This window comes from Halyomorpha halys, unplaced genomic scaffold (genome assembly GCF_000696795.3).
Source record: "Halyomorpha halys isolate HHAL.00 unplaced genomic scaffold, Hhal_1.1 Scaffold58.1, whole genome shotgun sequence".
NCBI classification, from domain to species: domain Eukaryota; kingdom Metazoa; phylum Arthropoda; class Insecta; order Hemiptera; family Pentatomidae; genus Halyomorpha; species Halyomorpha halys.
In genome coordinates, this window is record NW_027110919.1 from 2,143,778 (window position 1) to 2,163,857 (window position 20,080).

General features: G+C 31.6%; 1 protein-coding gene across 4 annotated transcripts in view; it reads left to right on the forward strand.

Moving 5' to 3' along the window:
• LOC106692507 (prolyl 4-hydroxylase subunit alpha-2) overlaps window positions 1-20,080 on the forward strand; it is a 155,680-nt gene that overhangs the window by 19,193 nt on the left and 116,407 nt on the right. For all 4 annotated transcript variants that reach the window (XM_014438486.3, XM_067049020.1, XM_067049019.1 and 1 more), the window contains exon 2: window positions 12,526-12,603. The gene's annotated coding sequence lies outside the window, so the exon portion shown is untranslated. The remainder of the gene's footprint in view (window positions 1-12,525; window positions 12,604-20,080) is intronic.

Sequence of the window (20,080 nt, forward strand, 5' to 3'; positions counted from 1 at the left end):
AATCTAAATGAATAAAAATATTAATTATTATCTTGTTGAATTGAAGGCTCTTGGCTTTCTTCATTTTTAAGTAGTTACTATTATATTACAGATAAATTCAATGATTTTATATTTAAACGAAACTACTTTTAAAGAATCGACTATAGTGATTACGTCTTATATAATGTTGTGCTAGTACTTTGTATAAATAAAAGTAGTTTGCAATAACACCTGCAGGAAAACCTGGGTCCAGGTTCATAATGAAAGCTAATAGTATTAGTTCAAAATACAAGTGTAGAAACAAGGTGTTAATTACACTAATATCTTTGTTTTCATAATAGGGAGGACTATTAGTGATATTAAAGGAATTAAAAAGTACTGAAGTACAAGTTACTATTGTACAAGTCAATGCAATTGTATTAAGTTAAATCGACAAGTCTAATAGTATTAGTTTGTGCTCTATTATGAAACAGGGCCCTGGTGTAACAATTTACATGATACGTACGATATTGTTAACCTCAAAAGCACGATTTCTATTAGGTTTATTCCATAAAATGTCATATTTAGGGGATAAGAAATAAGCTGGATTGTTTATTACTTACTATTCTAGCTTTGGGTTATGAGTTATGTTTGCACCTTAATTTGTTGTTTGGCAAACCGCATTTATTCTTGAATTGTATTTTAGAAGAAGGATTCCGTATAATTGCTTTTTGTTATGAGAACTGTTTGTTGTCCACCTGTAATATATCGTGTCGCCAAAGCAATTACACGTCAGGTCACGCCGGCCGGCTCGATACAATCTAACTTTAATTAACAATTCGTTACTGTAACATGGCGATCAACGCCTGCATCCGGCGGTGCCCTAAACACTATCATGATAGTTTCCTGTTTGCTTATCTGAGCGCGCTGCCTCCCACAGTGACAAAGGGCGGCTAACGGGACTGCAGGAGCACCCACATGGGGCACGTACCGATGAATGCTCACCCGGAGGAAGTCGGAGCGTTCAGTGTTGGCGGTTCGGTTGTTGAACCGGACAGAGACCCAAAGAGCCATTTCCAGGTCGAAGATCTCAATCGCTCCCACCTTGAAATAACCCAAGGTCGAGCCTTGTATTTCTTTTTTGTCCAGATTATCGAGGAGTAGGTTAGCTTAGATACATTATCGTTATTCAAATCTCGATGCTTTTAGGTAGATAATAAATAAATCGCTTGTTCAGACAGCTAAACACTGCAGGTTCATACAGGTTGAAGTATGGCATGGATCAATAGTTATTCCTAACTTAAACTGAGATCTGTGTTTTAGATTTGTAGTCAATCCACACACAAGACTGAAACTGCTCGTAGATTCCGATTGCAACAACACTTACTTGACAAACGCTCTAAACTTCCCATTCACTACAAAAAATTAGTATACATTACCTAACCCATTAGTTCTTAATATTTCATCCTTAACAATCCGTGATAATCCCCTGAGGCGTCTGAAAAAAAGATGGCCACGGACTTCTAATTTAAATTAATGTTTGAAGTACCACCAATGGGTGGTTCCTTCCCAAGATTTTCAAGTGTATATGAAACATACAACATATTTACCTGTTGTATTATTTTGTACAGTTGTAAATTACATTAAATAAATAAAAAAAAAAGATTTGTAGTCATTTAGATCGGTTATGTAGTTTCCCCTTAAAATAGCTAACTTAGACTTAGAATGAGATAGCTCTACTTGGGTAAGGTAACTGTAATTGTCTACATGGAAACAAACTAAAATAGTATGTAATAATTCCAAGGTGTTTAGGGATATCAGTTATATAAAGGTTATAGAGCTTCCCTTTATTTAGGGATATCAGTTATATATAGATCATGAAGCTTCCCTTTATTTAGGGATATCAGTTATATATAGATCATGGAGCTTCCCTTTATTTCATTACTAAAACAAATGAAAGTAAAAATAAAAAAATTAAAAAAAAATTTTTAATTCCGGCAGTAGTTCTTCTCATTTCAGAAGCCTGAACATTGCAACATACTTAAAACTGTTTTCAGGATAAGTTGAATTGTTTTTTAGAATTGTAAGTCTTTTTTTAGAATGTTGAAGTGGGTTATGCCTATTGCTGTTCTCATTTCATGTTGTCTTATTGTTTTCAGTCTCTCAGCCACTCGGCGAAGATAATTTGTTGTATATGAGAAAACTAAACTTGTTTTTCGTTTCTTTATGGAGTCATTCCATTTTTAAAATTTTATTCTTAAAATATATCTCTCGCTTCTTTTTTCCTGGATATTCTTTTTAGGAAGTCTGATAAGTCAATTTCAATAATTTTTTTGAGGTTAAAACTTCCAAAAGTTGAATATATTTTATTCTATATTTTTCTTTCTGATTGTACAACAGTTCGGGACTATTGGCCCATATTCATGCACCTTTAAGAAACCTCATATACGTAATACTTTTAATATCACTATGGAAATCATGTCATCTATTATATTCATATCCCTTCATATATCCCGAAACGTTGTACAACTGAAAAAAAATATATTCAACTTTTTACACAAGTTTTTAGCCTCAAAAAATGTATTAAAACTTCTTTTTTGCATTTTTACTTTCACTTAGCTATGAATGAAATATATTGTTATTGGAATTATTACCATCGTGAAAAATTTTGATACCGAGTTTTCGAGGTCCTCTGACTACAAATAACCATGGCCCCTAAAATGGTCTGTGTGTGACCAGACTGACTCAAAAATGAAAATTCGTTCGAAACTAAATTGACTTGTTTAAGTGTATGTATGGGATGTTACAGCAATATTTTCGCTAAAATCGATCAACCGGAAGTGCCGCTTTAAATAATCGATTTTACACTTTTTTTAGGATCAGTATAAAATGGCCCTAACGATTGATTAAACTGGAAACCTTACTAGCGTAGCACTGAACTACGTCATTATACTTTAGTTGAGATTTCGCCGAGAACCAAATATTTTTTTCTTTTACTCAAGTAGCCCGCGTTTACCGTTACCTTTAATTTTGGTTTATCTGAAATGATTTACCTTCTCACATCTTTAGGTGTAAAAATGGATAAATATAAATTATAGAAGAACTTGATAGTTAATTTTAGTTTTATTAGTTAATAAATTAAAAAAATATTTTTTGGGATACACATTTTCGAAAATAAGAGTAGTTATGAAGATATATAATATAGCATTGAAAAGCCAAAGTTTTTTGAAAAACACTATGTAGCATATGAACTCGTAGAAGGTAAAGGAAAATGAAGAAAAACGTAAGAAGAAAAGGTGTATTCTAAGGCGAGTTGAATTTTGAGCTTGCAGGCGCATGCGCATTGCGTTTTTTTTCCGCACCAATCTGAATAATGTTTTTATGTCACAATAGTTATTAAACAGTTTTTTTTTTTAATTTAACTTGACTTGTTTACGAATCTTTTAGTTGACTGGATGACAAGCTCCATAAAATCATTTTAAATATTGATTCTGTAACATTTTGTGTTTGAATAAATGGTTAATATAGGGTGTTTTTTGAGCCCGATAGAACTTGAAATTGTAAAAAATAACACAAAAAATTAAATTGTAATCAAAATTTTTTTTTTATTCGAAAGATCAATACGTGACATTAACATTTGAAAATAATTTCGGGCATATGGGCACCGCGGCTGTTCTTGACGAAGCGCATTCTGGACGTCCAATTTTGGCCGTATGTCACGAATAACACGAACAATGCTGGCCTCCAAGGCGTCAATTGTTGCTGGTTTATCAGCATAAACCAGTGACTTCACGTAGCCCCACAGGAAATAATCGAGAGGTGTCAAATCGCACGACCATATGCGGCAATTTTGCTTATTAACAAACCCGTTAAGCCAAAAATGCGCCTCATCGCTGAACACAATTTTACAGAATGCGCTTCGTCAAGAACAGCCGCGGTGCCCATATGCCCGAAATCATTTTCAAATGTTAATGTCACGTATTGATCTTTCGAATAAAAAAAAAATTTTGATTACAATTTAATTTTTTGTGTTATTTTTTACAATTTCAAGTTCTATCGGCCTTAAAAAAACACCCTATATTAGAATTTAATTTTAATAACCTCTACTTTTCTTAAGATGGTGAAATTGGAGTTTGTCAATTTATCTATCTGAAAAGCTCATTCAGGAAATTAATTTCGGGAAAGTATTAAGTATATAAAGTACAGAAATATCTTTTCTGAAACGAGGGAGAATTATTTTCAACTCTAAGTAGAGGTAACTAAAAGTTCTGTGTTGCGCTCACCGCACCAGATTCTTTAAAATTCATTTATTCTCTTATTTTATCTATTTATTTATTTTTTATGGTGTTGAAGGAGGGAGGGTTTAAGCGAATCAGTATCTCCCTCGTTATGACTCGTTACGTGTTCTGCTCAGGTGACTCCTCCACGTGTAAACAAACCTCCCAGGCTGACGGCTGTTTTCCTTTCTCAGTGGTAATTTCTCTGAAGAAATCGTTCCTCCCGTAGCATCATTAGCTTATGTAAAGAAATTCTTCTTTAGCTTTAATTCGCAATGTCTGTTATGCAAATACTGTTTGCCCAAGCTCGGATGAACCGGGAATAGAACTCTCAACTGAATTATAAATCAAAGCCTTGATTACAAAAAAAAAGAAAGAGATTTTTGTTAGAGCGAATCTAAATCCTTAAATTTTCTTGCTCTGTTGGTTATTTGGATAATGGATGGAATACCTCATGCTAATTACCTATAACTAGTAATTGATAATTTAAAAAAAAATATTGAAATTTTAAAACTGTAATGTAGAAAATAATCTATTTAATAAATAAGACCTGATCTGTTGATTTATCCAGGTTACCGCAATTTATTTTTATTATTTCCAAAAAGTATCCATATTGGAATATTTAGAACGCATTATGTTATGTATTATGGAATACATTTAAAAAATACGCCAGATCGACAAATTAACACTTGCCACAAATAAAAAATCCCTGGTAAGTAAGGAACGTCGGTATCCACATCCTTGTGTGTTACAGAGAGACAAGTACAATGGACGCCTGACTTATCTTCCATTAACTCTATTTTTATTATTAAAATGAGCAAATTATAGGTAAACGAAATGAAATAAAACGTTAATATAGGAAAAGTAGCTGGATAAAATTCACAGATTGGCACTGGCGAGCTGTGGCCCTTCAAGAGGCCGCATAATTAACTATGAAAATTTCCCTATATTCGACTGGACATTTAGATCATTTTCAAATTTAGCTTTTCTATCTTAATGACAGTTTTTGTGGAAATTTTAAACACATTTTCCAAGTCTCCTATGTTGCTGATTTGGCCAGAACCAGATACCAATCCTACCATAATAAACTTCCCAACCACCCAAACCAACTCGTTTCTAACCTGGCTTCTCCTTCACTACCTAATAATCCTCCTAAGCGTCTGAAAAGAAGTTGGCCTCGAGATCTTCTCCTTTAGAAATGTTTTTGGAGTTCTATCAATGGGTAGATTCTCCACATGTTTTTATCATGTCATAATGTCATTTACAGAAAATTTACTTGATGTGTATATATGTATACAGTAGTAAATATCAATAAATAAATTATTAAGAAAAAAAAAATACATTTTCCAAAATTGGCAAAGGCGAATCAGAACTCGCTATGGTCCTGGTGCTAGGTAAACTATAAATTCAACTTTCGTTCGGGAAATTTTATCAGATACATGTTAATTTAATTAGCCTCTAATTAAATTTATGTATATTTATGCTTTGTTAAGTAAAAAAATAAACAGCTAATGTTAGTTGACAACCTCTGAAACAATGTACTTACACACAATTGATAGAATTATAAAATCTACAATTCAGACTAGGATTAATTCTTGATTTAGAATACTGGAAAAATAATTTAACTAATGAAAACTAGTTTATCACTTATTTGTTGGTAGTTCTAAACAATACTTACTCGACACAAATGTATGGATGTAACACAAACGCTTGTTCAAACTCCATTTGATTTGTGAACAAAAACCAACAGTCAACGACCACAAAATCAGGTACACTTATACCTTATATTAAAGAGTCCATCCACATGATAGTAATTTGCCATAGTTATATAATGATCATTGTTAAATAAAGTGAAAAAAAAAATGTAATTGTATTTGCTTCCTACGTTTGGCTTCTTGGCATAAAGGTGCTTTACCACGTAGTATTAAATGATGCTTTACAAAAGTATTAAATGATGTAAATAATCAATAAATAAAAATAATGATAAGTAGAGTAAATAAATATATATATTTTTTTTATTGTGCAATATTGCATTCTGTCTTATATTTATAGACAATGGTAGTAGGGGTAATAGAGCTCCTTCAAACCACATTAGTATTATAAATAAATAATAAAAATAAATAAATAGTAAATTAGGTTAGCACAATAATGATAATAGAGTCGCTTATTACTCATGACAGTAGAACATGGCGTATAAGTGAGTAAACGCCCAATACAACACATGTACGTATAAGAAGTACTAAAGATGTTACCTAAACAATTCTGACATACTCGCTAGTAAAGGCGATCAGTTAACTTTCGCTACCTTCTCGTTTGTATTGGCGGTAATGATCGCGCGACAATCGCCACTTGGCATCTTGGAATCGTGAAATAGCTAGCAATTATGGAGGCCGTGCGAACGTTGCTGGGAGACAAAAGGTTACAGTTGAAGGATAGCGAGGGGTTACACGCCGATCGGTGACTGTCGCTTGTATCTTCTCCAGGGGAAAGCACTCTTTAGGCGAATGTCGTCAGTTGGCAGGTTTCTAGTTAGAAACTGGAAGGTATCAATTTTATTTTATAAAAAAATCGTGTAAACTTCCGACTTAATTCGTCCTACACGTTCGCAAATCGATATTATTAAAACAAAACCTAAGAATTGTACTCTGTGAGGTATTTAATTTGAAAATTTGGTTGCCAAAATTCTGAACCTACTCTGTCAGGACTTCCAAAAGGTCTGCATGCAAATTGATTGAGTCCTTTTACCGAAGGTTTATGAATGAATGACTATCTCATTAACTTGGTGTGTACTTGATTTTGGGCTGGAGGGCGTGTGATTAGATAATTGATGCTTTTTTGTATGTCTTTACATGCAATTAGTGACAAGTTTCTATCTACCCAATGGGCCACATTCGAACCAGTGTCTTTGCAGAACCAAGATTGCTATGATAGACGTCTTAACTCCCTCGCCTTCAGACGACCCACAAGTCACGGAACCAACATGTTCCTTGAAATGCAATTGAAAAGTTCTAATTCTGAGGACAATTTTTTTTTTTTTCTGAAAACAAAGCTGCCTTAACTTCAGTTGTTATAACAAAAAAAAATGAGATATTATGAAAATTAATTACAAGTAATTAAAACCTAGCGTCCCTCCTATGTACGTATTATTTGTGAAAAGAACGCACAATGTAATTATGATATAAGCCATAAATAAGCATAGCCTATAGTTAATAAATTATTTAACCTAAAATTGTTCTAAAGAGACTAATTTCCAGAAAAATATTATATAATAATATCATTTCATTATTAAATTTAATATAACCTACTGTCATAAAGTTTATTTTCAAAATTTTGATTGTTTTGATTTCATCGCATAGTTCTTTTCGTATAATATTGAAGCTTTTTTTTTTTATGTTATCATACTTAACATAAAACCTAATTGTATCTATTAGTTGCGATCCTAAACTTCAAACATTTATTTCATAACATTTTAGTTACCGCAACGACATTGTGCTCACGTAAGCTTTGATTATGGAAATTGTTGTCTGTAATCAAATCATTATTGGGAGACAAAGGTGGTTATATAAAGAGGAGGATGCTAGTAAGGCCATGTGATTTCCTTCGAATCGATAATTGGAGAGAAACGTTTTGATGCTTCAGGATTCGATAGCAGTAACGTGATGCAATTAAATTCTCTTGGAATAGTTATTAGTTAGAAAAACCACAAACATGTATTCTACAATCAATTTTTTAGATTGATTATATTGGTGCTGTTAAAATTATAATAGTTGATCATTAAAGCTTAAGTTGATTGAAATTTCAGTCCGGGAACCCACGCTCCTTAATTTACACGAAGATTAATTTATTTCAAAACAATTATGCTCTTGAAAAAGAACTAAAAAATAGACTTCTGCCGCCATGATGCCGCCGGAATCAAAAATAGTGCTCAATTACATCATTACAGCTTAATTATTTTCTCCAAGCAAATGAACGTAACTTCGGACTGATCCGACTAAATCTGGACAAACGACTAACTTGGAATCCTCATACAAGTCTGAAACCACGGGAAACTGCTCGCCGATTCTGACTATTACAGCACTTACTAGACAAAAGGTCTACTTCCCATTAATTACAAAAGACTCATTTACACGACCATAATAAGGTCTATTTGGACTTACCGAGTCAAGCTTTGGGGCTCCACTAAACCATTAAATTCCTCTGGAATCCAATCCTTACAATCGGAGATTCTTTGTAAAACCCTAAATGCTCCTTACTATATCACATGTAAAATCAATTATATGGATCTCAATGTTGCCGATTTGGCTAGAACCAGATATCAATCCCCAAACCCAGTTGTTTCTAACCTTTCTTCCTCGATACCTGATGATTATCCTAGGCTTCTGAAAAGAAGATGGCCTCGATTCCTACTCTATAAATGTTCTATCAATGGGTATTCTCCATAATTAATCGGGAATTCTCCATAACACTGTATTATTGGTAATTCTCCTTAAGACTGTGGTATGGGTAGTCCTCCATAAAACTGTATTATGCCAATGTACTATTACGAACAACACATTTACTTGTTTTATATTTTTGTCATGCAGTTATAAATTACAACAGTTTTTTCTAATGTTGCTCTGTTGTTTAATTCTTTTTGTTTCTGTTCGTAACGTAATGCATGTGACGAATTATTGTTGTTATCACATAATTGGTAATGGTATTGAATAAATGAAAGTAAGAACTTAGCATTGGATTAATATGTATGTTCCAATAACCATTTCTGACTGGTCGGTAATGTGTGGAGCATGCCCAGTACAGGCTTTGGGAGATAAAACCCGTACTACGCATGCTCTGTACAGTCCTTAATAGTTACAAGCTGTTTTTTGAACAAATCCTACTTTTTTATTATATAAAAGTCGACTTTTACTTCCGATATCAAATAAAATATATAGTGTTTGCAGTCTCTACTTTTTATCCCTAACTTCATTTTAACAAAAAATTTGTTTTCAATATTTATAACTTATTTAAATCACCCATTTCTATTGCATAATAGTTGTGATATATGATGTTTAAGCTTTCTGCTCTGCTGCTTCATTTTAACGATGTTCACCTCGTTATGTAATACTTGATAGCATCGGAAATTTCGACTCATACTCCTCCTCGGGGTTCCATTAGGTCTTAAATAGCCTTAGCTAACTCATGATTGGAGCTGACAGAGCTTCCATGAGAGGGGATTTAAACATTTATTGCTCGGAGGAATAATTGCCTTTTATTAGGGATCGTTCGTTTGTAGCACTATCATTAACGGTTCGTTCACCCAGCCTCAGGATTGGTGTCAAGGTCGTGGTCTTGCTGAGTGGCTCTGGTCAGCTGTTGATTAGGTAATGGATCCATGGATCAGTCGGTTTAGGCTTTGAGGTAATCAATCCACAGCTCCGTCAGTAAACTCGCTCTGTTATCGGTGTATGTGATTATATAATTAATAACAGTCATGACATAACTTAGAGGACACCCGTTTAGATGCCTGTATTCTATTATTTTTCTTTCTCAAGATAGTTCCGCCAGACCCATAATCTTCCGATAGTATTCTTACCCCTCACTCTGTAATCATAGTTCCATGGATATTCATCTTTCCTCCAGACACCTAATTCCGTGACTTCACAATATCACGATTAGGTAGGAATGTCTTTATTCCATATACGTAAGTATACGTCTTCGTTCCTTTTGTGTTTTCATTTCTCGCAGTCCGCTTTATGAAGCTTGAAGGTTACTAATAATTAATAGTTTTTGCTTAGCCTTTCAATTAAGGCAAGCCTTGCAAGTAAGGAAATTTCCATATACCCTAGAATATAAAGTCAATAATATGAAAAATACCTGTTTGTTGACTACTGTACTGTTTTTATCGAACGCATATTATTTGCAATAATGGGGCGAGGAAGGGTGGCATACTCCACTCTCCTTCAAATGGAAAGTTTATCACGCCCATGGAACTCAGGCTTACGTTGAGGTTAATAGGTAGTCTAACTAACGTTTTTCATTGTATTCGAAACTGTAACAGATGGCAGCCGGTGATTGGCTCTTATTCCTCCCATACTTCTTTGCCACGCCCATGGAGTTCATCTTAAATCCAGTCTCTTTGCTTCGCTTTCCATAGCTTACTCTTCATTATAATAGCACAGACATTTTGTAACTACCGTATTGTTTTGTTTTTAATGTATTTAGTCCTTTAGTTTTGTAATGTATTTAGTTTTTTCTTCTCTGTATTTAAAATTATTTATATTTAATAAAAGTTATAATTAAATAAGGCAACACTGTTTTTGGCCAATATATTTAGTAGTAAAATTAAAATTATCTTTGTATTTTTATAAACTATTTTTCATTTCATTTTCAATATAATCAAAACTCAGTAAGGATAATTGAAGAAATTTCTCTAAAAAGGTTATAACTAACATTTAAACTTTTCAAGCATAAAAAACCTTATATAGTCTGTAAGAAGCCAATGTTTTTTCTAGTTGTTGCGTGGTTTTCACAATGCCTTAATTGAACATGAAGCGTAACTAATTTTTTTTTTTAATATTTATTTATTGCTATTTACAACTGTACATTATAATACATTTAGTAAATCTGATCTAAGTTACATTGGAGTGTTACAGGCGTGTAGAGAAACTTACCCATTGGTAGCACTCTAATGACATTTTTCATTAGCTGGTCTCGTGGCCATCTTCTTTTCAGGCGCCTCGGAGGATTGTCAGGAATGGAAGAGGAATACAAGGTTAGAAACTAAGGGTTTTGAGTGGTTAGAGAGTTTATAGTGGAAGGAGTGATATCTGGTTCGGGCTAGATCGGTTAAATAGGGAACATTAAGGTCTTTATGTATTTATTCCGGTTAAATTTAATATTTTAAAACAAATGAAAAATTTTACGGATGAATTGGAATTATTAGACATACATGGAAATATATGGAGTTGAGCTTTGGGGCTCCACCAAACCTTCGAATTCCTCTCGTATTGAATCCTTACAATCCAAAATTCTTCGTAAAATCCTCAATGCTCCCTACTTTGTCACAAATAAAATCATACATAAAGACCTTAATGTTCCCTATATAACCGATCTAGCCCAAACCAGATATCACTCCTTCCATTATAAACTCTCTAACCACTCAAACCCCCTAGTTTATAATCTTGCATCCTCTTCCATTCCTGACAATCCTCCGAGGCGCCTGAAAAGAAGATGGCCACGAATGCCTTAAAGGCAAAATGGTCAATGGACCTTTATCAAAATTCCAAATTAGCTGTTATCTTAAATATGCAAGGATTATTTAAATATAATTCCCTCAGAAATTGACAAACACGCCAATTTATCATTGTACCTAAAGAAATAGAAGTAATTCCAATATAATAGGCAAATCCAGAAAATTAATAGTTATTAAGTTATGCACTTATAATAATAAAGTAACAATAATAAAGTTATTAGCTGATTATTGAAGTTATAATAATAGTAAAATAATAATAATAATATTCACAAGATAGCCAAAAAAATTCGGAAATATCAGGTTCTAGGTGAGGAATTAAAACAACTGTACAAGCTTGAGGAAGTCAGGGTGCCAATGGTTATCTCAACCAATGATCTGATCCCAGAGACGAGACTGGAGAGCATTAAGGACCTGGATCTGTCGTTACATATTCTGGAACTAAGCAAGAGAGCTGTGTTGCTCATGACTGCGAGCATAGTCAGAAAATTCATTAATATTAAAGATTAATTTTTTTATAGCCTCGCCCTTTACCTGGTTCCGGGTAGGTACAACTTCCGGTGAAACCGAGATTAAGGAAAATCTCTACATAATAATTAAGTAATACGACAATAATAATAAAGTTATAAGCTTATAATAACTAAGTTATAATAGTAATAATCACATAATAATAATAAAGCTAAACGCCTTTGATGCGTACCTTTGAAGCAGTACTTTTAGATATCAAGTTGTAGTGGGTTATGGTACTTAAATTCCTCTCTGCTGAAAAAAAAGTTTGATCGACTGCCGTGAAATATGGTGTAGCTGCGTGGGGTCTTGGCTGTATAAAGGAGTCTAGAACCGCGTGGAAATCCATTTACAACCCAGTCAATGGAGCGATGGCATCTACCGCATCTTTCGCTTTGCAATGTTATCAATGGATCTTTGTTGGATGGATCCGTTTTGTCCAGTCATTGCGAAATTGAATTTCCTCGGTCTGATATTTTCTTAATTTATTAAAATTAAGGTTAGTATTAATCATTTATTTTGGGAATGTTCTAATGACTCGTTTCTTATTCACAGGTTGACTGGTATGGACGTTTGAGCACTAGAACAGTGCTGCTGAGAGTGATCAAAAGAGAATATAAGAGACTGATAAAAGTGGGTACATATTGCTTACTATTTTAAAGTATTGTTACTTTTAATTATATTATTTCAAATTCTTGAGACAAGGTAATTATTTATTAAATAAATCAAAAATTCGTATCCATTTTTGACTCGTATCATTTTTAAAAATCCTACAGATGGTTTGTTCTATGGTAGTGTATTAATTGTTGATAATCTTATATAGGGAAATTAAACATTAATGATTTTAAATTTTAAAAAATAGGTTTTTAACTTATAATAAAGAAAATGACCTGAGCAGAATAGCCTGCAAAAGAAACTTTAAATTAATGTGAGGAAGAAATTATATTGAAGGTATGTTATTAGTGAATAATGTTGTTGTAATAAGTGTTACAAATGAAGATATAATATAAGCTGTTAAATATTTAGATGTCCTTGAGGATGGCTAAAATGGCCGAAACGTTGGACTGGTGAAAAATAAAGTGTTGAGACAAAAATGGATACGAATTTTTGATTTATTTGATAAATTATTATTTTTATAAAAAAAAAAACTGGCTATGCTTTGCGGTTTCATACACATTGAATTCAGTCTATAAATGCCTCTTTCCTACACATTTAAAGTGCACCTGTGATGAAAGGCATAACATAACTGATTAATTGCATAACATACCAGTTTTTTATAGAAAATTAAAATACCTGTTATAATAAAACATACCTGACCAAAAGTGCAGAACAAAATATTTATTTATTAATTTTACTTCGTATCTGTAAAATACATGTTCTAAACAAAGCAACAAAATATAGCTTAAACAATTACATGCAATGATAATACAGACAATAATAACCTGTCATTTAGACAATTGACCTCCTGAAACACAAAATAATCTTGAAAATGATAGCATATAAAATATTGTTGATAATTTGAAACCCTTAGCGACAAAGATGGGTAAAAATTAGCTATGGATAAAATTACTGCTAAAATCGTCATGGATTGACAATTTCAGCTTGTGTTTGCTCATCTATTCCATAGAAATAAAATGTATTAAGGCATGACGAAGAAAGAACACTTGAACAAAGTCAAGGATTCGAAAAGTTGAAAATTGTTCACTAGAATAGTTTTTGAAAAATCCCTCAATTATTATTTTATTTACATAAAATTAAAATATTGACATCATTCTGACGCTATTTAGGCATCTAATTCAACAGAAGACTGAGATGGATATGCCACATAACACATAAAAGAAAAGAACTTAACCGGTAAGGACTTCAAGTATATTCGACAAACCATCAAAATTATCACTGACTAATAAACTAACCATTTTCTATTATTAATAAAATCACTTTGGTCATACGTAATTTAGTTATACAGTTTGCCACAGGGCAACATGTATACAACAAAAAATGAATTTTTACGTTTCACTTCAACCCCTATAAGTAGAATGTCAGTGTTACTTCATGCACTTTGCCCTTCTTTATAGTTATAATATGATTTATTGCGAAGATGGGATCTTCATACTGATCTTATTCTTACGTTTTGATCTTTTAGCTTATCCTTCAGCGTCGTAAGCAACACTAGTGCAACTGATGTGGCGTTTGTGTGGGTGCAGTGCATAAACGGATAAAATGTCAACGAAATGAACATTTTTAATTATTTATGTATATAAAAATTGTGGTTGATTTTGTTAGTCTTTCACTTCAAAAGGATTATAATATTACAAGTATATATGTATATACTTATAATATAGTTATTAAGCATCGACATGCAATAAGGGCATTAAGCATCATAGTCGTTTAGTTTAGCTGAGAGGGATTACATCATAATTATTTAGGGGAACGGAGGAGCGCAGAGGAAAAACACTTGCATTGCTCAGTCATCCTTAGAGCGCAGTCCTGTTACGCTACTGTAATCGTTAGATAATCCTTTAGGTAAAAGAATGACTATATAATATAAATTTGAACATTTAATATACATTATTATTAATTTATTTATTTATTTATAAGATATTTAGTATATATTATTATTAATACTAGACCTTTAAATTTAATTTTTGTTTAGTATTTGTTTTACTAATGGGCATCGCGAACGATTCACCGATTGTGAACATATTTTCTTTTGTTTATACATCCTAAAATATTACATACATGTCCCAAAGTTCCAATGAGCCTTAGAAAACGAAAAACAAAAATTTTTAATTCCAACCATCTTACGTGAAGTGTCTTTTGGTTTTAGTGATTCTTCGAAAATCCACGAATCAATTGGTACATATTTATTTAACTGTGCTGTGAGTATTATATGAAAATATTTAGACTGACTGATCTACCTGAGGGGTGTAAAATGTTAATTAAAACAGCCATTAGTTTTATTTTTCGAAATTAAAAATAAAATATAATAATTTTGATACTCCTTTACCACACCAATCTACTCCAAACTTCTTAGGAATGGTTTAGTTCAGCGGTTCACAAAGAAAGAGATGGAGCAATTCTTTTGGAACTAACTGGACACCGCGCCCCTTATTTCTAGGTATAAAATGAACAAAAAAACAATGATCAAAATCGGTGACCACCTCACTATACCTTCTTCTTGTAAGATTAATTTATATTAATTGTGATTGATTAAGCTTATTATTTAAAACATATATTTTGCATTGATTAATTTTCACTGTGGTTTTATTTTTTAATTCTGGGGAAAAAACTTTAAATTATAAAATCAGCATGATAGTTATGTTGTTGATTTACTGATAATAAATAAAAAGATACGGTAAGGTGTTTATAATTACACTGTCTAAAATTCATAAAGGTATGATTAGATAATTTTCAGAATACAGATACAAATACGATACATTAATATATTCGTTTTTGCTTATTTTGCTTTTTTTAAAATTATTTTTACTTCGTTGTAATAAACAGATATCAGAGTTTTGAGATGGATACAAATGAATCTCTGCTGCGATTATATAATTATAGTTAAGAGACCTATCATAATATTCAACCAATTATATGCTTCCAAATTATACGCTACCTGAAGAATATATTATCATATATTAGTGTGTGGTTCTTTACTTGGATCAAACGTCATACATTTTTTTTTTTAAGGAATCATGCGCAGATGGCAATTTTTCGTCTTATCTGATCGTTCAACGTCTAGGAATTATGGTATCCTAAGATATTTGTAAATGTCTTTTAATCAGCATTTATTTATGACTTTACATGGAGGTTTTGGCAATAAATTATTGTTTATTATGGAATTTATTTATTGAGTTTAAAACAGTTTATAGAGTTATATTATTTACTGCTTTATTTTAAGATGAATTTTCTAGTTATAACCACCCTCACATTTATAATTTTGGAGTTGTAGGAATTATTTAAATTATAGTAAAAACAACTCTGTAGGTATAAGTGCAATTTTTCTTTTCGTGATTGATGCCTGTTCTTGTCTGAAGAGGCATAGACAATCTTCACAACAAAAATTATGAAACTAGTTTACGTATAATTCAAGATACAGAATACTTCTGGACTGAATTTTGGACTTTTTTAACCAAGACAATCAATAGCCAAATCTTCACATTTCTACTTTTTGCTAACTTTAGGCATGTTGTTATAAATTACTGTAATCAAAACTTAGAAGTAAACAATAGCAAGAAGTTTTGGAAGAAAAGGTTACTAAACAAGATGCTATGAAAATCCGCTAGGAGCTCTCATGCATTTAATATTTAATGTGACTTTAAATAGGGCTGCTCACAATGCTATACTTATAACATTTAATCTGGTAAAACATTTTACATTTAACACAATATCATGAATACTCCTACTGAATTATCTATTTTATCTAACTGGAGCGTTCAGCGAGCGTGACCGTCGGCTGGAACTTGAATACCCAATTGTTGTTTATTTAAACTGAGTGAGTATTCAAACAAATTGTTACTTATTGCTCAGTACTTATATATAACATGAAGCAGTTCCCATTTCTACAATTACTTATGGAAAAACGATTCAAAAACAGGATATTTTGGAAACTTCCATGTTTCATTCTGAATATGGACGGATTCAGGGACATAATGGTAAGGAGTAAGGACGGTATAATCCTTGAGTTAAAAGTTTATTTGAATGTAATAGTAATAGTTGTAAAGACTATCGTATTGGCATTTTTAAAAAAACAATTATTATATACACTTTTTTAACATATCAATGTTGTTTAAACTATAAGCCTAATATATTTATTTTTATAACTAGCTTGTTTTTTCTTCTCATACCTCTTACCTATCAAAATAAGTGAGACATGATACGGCTGTAAAAATAAGTAGCGTCATTATCTTGAAGTAGCTTCTTTCTTATTCATTTTCTTCCTAATTAAAATATTTGTTGTATGGATGTACATAGAATTTAAATTAATTTCATAAAATAATATAAATTATTATTTTTATTTGAACTCGCTATGCTTTTTTATGATTTTGGATTTTTAAAAAATATTTGGAAGACCAACTTTGGGGACATTTATGACTACAATGTTATATTTCAATGTATGTCAAATAATTCCAATTCATCCGTAAAATTTTTCATTTGTTTTAAAATATTAAATTTAACCGGAATAAAATCATACATAAAGACCTTAATGTTCCCTATTTAACCGATCTAGCCCGACCCAGATATCACTTCTTCCACTATAAACTCTCTAACCACTCAAACCCCCTAGTTTCTAATCTTGCATCCTCTTCCATTTCTGACAATCCTCCGAGGCGCCTGAAAAGAAGATGTCCACGAGACCAGCTAATGTAAAATGTCATTAGAGTGCTACCAATGAGTAGTTTCTCTACACGCCTGTAACACTCCAATTTAACTAAGATCAAATTTACTGAATGTATTATAATGTACTGTTGTAAATAGCAATAAATAAATATTTAAAAAAAATTAATTAAATTAATTAAAAAATTTAATCATTTAAACAGAAGTTTATTTTCAACTGGTTGCCAATAATTTTTATAGAATAGTCTTTTTAAATAAAAATTCTTTCATTACAGCCATCCTTTAATTTTAAGAGTAAAAAATTATTATACTGTTATTGTGATTTTTTTGTAAATGAATCAGTTGTTTCCATCTAATTATGGATTTTATTCTTCTGATTTGTGGGGTTTATGTTAAAATAAAATAATGTAAGTGATTATTTTAAACTTTAGGCACTTCTATCTAATTTCAATATTAAAATCCTTAGTTCCCTACCATGTCACGGAAGTAGTATTTAGCTGGTTGTTAGAACTCTTCCTAAATTAGGAATGATGAACAGTACCGTGGATCCTCCTTTCTCCAGCAGCCTCTGGAATGGAATCCTGCCCAGTCAGTCCTGGAGAAAGGTATTTGAACAAAAACAGGTCCCAAGGCAAGGAACGAAGGAAGATTTCTGACTTTTTCCTGCTTCTTTCATTGATAGATAAAATATGTTTATTGTGTTGTTTATATAAAAATTTAATCATCAATAGGGCATACGAGTATTAAAGAAACTTGCTTCCTGGATAAGAGTAAGGGCCCGAAGCGACCTGGCGCTGGATGCACAGATTTTAATTGTGGCACTCTGAACCTTAGGTTAATCACGCCAAGACAGAAACGACCAGTTTGGGGAAGGTGAAGAGGAGACAAAACCAGACACAGATCCAAAGCTGGTCCTTGATTTGTAAATCGTAAATGCGAAAGGAACAATTCGATTCTGAGGATAATCTTTTTCTAATTATCTGCACCTACATTACTTTCGGTTAGCATTTCTTAAATATTCGAATTTTGGAGTTCAAAATTTTTCTTTTTCGTAATATGTCTTCGTCGAATAGTAATAATTTTCGATTGTAGAAGGACAGTCCAGGTGGCGGTCAATAAAGGTATCAAAATAGTAAAAGAGAACTATGTGAGGATAAGGTGCTGAGGTCCACTGAGACCAGTCGACCTCAGCACCTTATCCTCACAGCCCTGACGTGACGAAGCCTTGTAAAGTTGGGCGAAACGTTTGTTTACAATAAATAGTTTTATTTTATTATTTTGATACCTTTATTGACCGCCACCCGGACGATTCTCCTATAATCTACTTCATACGGTCAATTATCTTCTTTCAATAAGTAATAATTTTCGTTATTTTCTAATATTTTTCATTCTAGGTTTCGTTAGAAAAAATATGTTTGAAAAAATTAAGCTTCTTAACAGTTATTGCCATAATTATAATTAAATATTTTATTGAAGATATTGATTGTACCTGAATTTATGAAGCTAATGTTTCGTTGATAAAATGTTAATTTATCTTGAAACATTCGTCTCAATAATAATTTATAAATAATAAGATCAAATCATACTTTTGCCTGCAAAAAGTAATGGTTTTTGGATTACACAGAATTTTTATAGAAATGAAATAATTATATATCGCTAATGAATAGTATTTAATTAATAAATAACTAACAACTAAATTTATAAACCACAAAAGGTTAAGTAATTTTCACTGCATTCTAATTAAATATTTTAAAGTAATTAAGTATAATTGGAAATTACTCTGTCATTACTAATAATGTAGACGTTTCCTTCTTAAATAAATAAATTAATACAAGCTTTATTTCTAAATGATTAGTTTTGTTTAATCTGTTGTTTGGGGATAATTTGTAACTTGCTATCTTATGTATATTATATCTAATGTACAATTATTCTTAAACTCTTTCTTGTGGTCAACAATTTATGGTTAAGCACATTTTTTTTATTTTATATTAAATTAACTTTTTTTTCATTTATTTGTAAATTCTATACTCAAAATGTATAAATTCTGATAAAGATTTATCACCATTGGTTTGTTAATAATATAGTTATTAATTAGTTTTTATGTAATATTTGTATACAACTGAATATAATCGAAGCAGTATATATAAGTAAGTGGATTTGTAACATTTTTTGAATTTTATTTGATTGTTTTGAAGTGTACGTGTACGTTCAAAAAAATGAATCATGTTTTCTTAAAATTTACCATTTCTAACATAGCCCCTTAAGTTGAAATATGCCTTAAACATATGTTTTAATTAAAACAAAAAACGAAGTGTGTACTACCATCTCGCTACGATATCACCAACTAGTTCGTTCCTTGTGCAATCTTCTGCAGTTTCCGACTTCTGTCCTAGTTTGAAGCCATTTGCAGATAAGACAATTTAAATACATATTTTTTCTATGTCAATTGTTCTTTGAAAATTATATTGACACATTATTATCACTTCATTAAGATTTTCTAATTATTCTAGTTTTACCATAGTAATATTAATATTTATTTTCTTTAGTTTATGTTCAATTACTGCAGTCTGAGGTAAAGCTAGAGTATGCAGTTATTGATGATTATAACTCTGTTTCTGATGAGTGGACTGTATATTGTGACAATAAATATATTTAAACACTATTGAAATTTACATACATAGGTTGGACTATAGACTAATAAATATACATTAAATTGTTGAGCTACTACATACGAGGATTACATTTCTTCTTGCTGTTGTTGGATGGTGGTGCT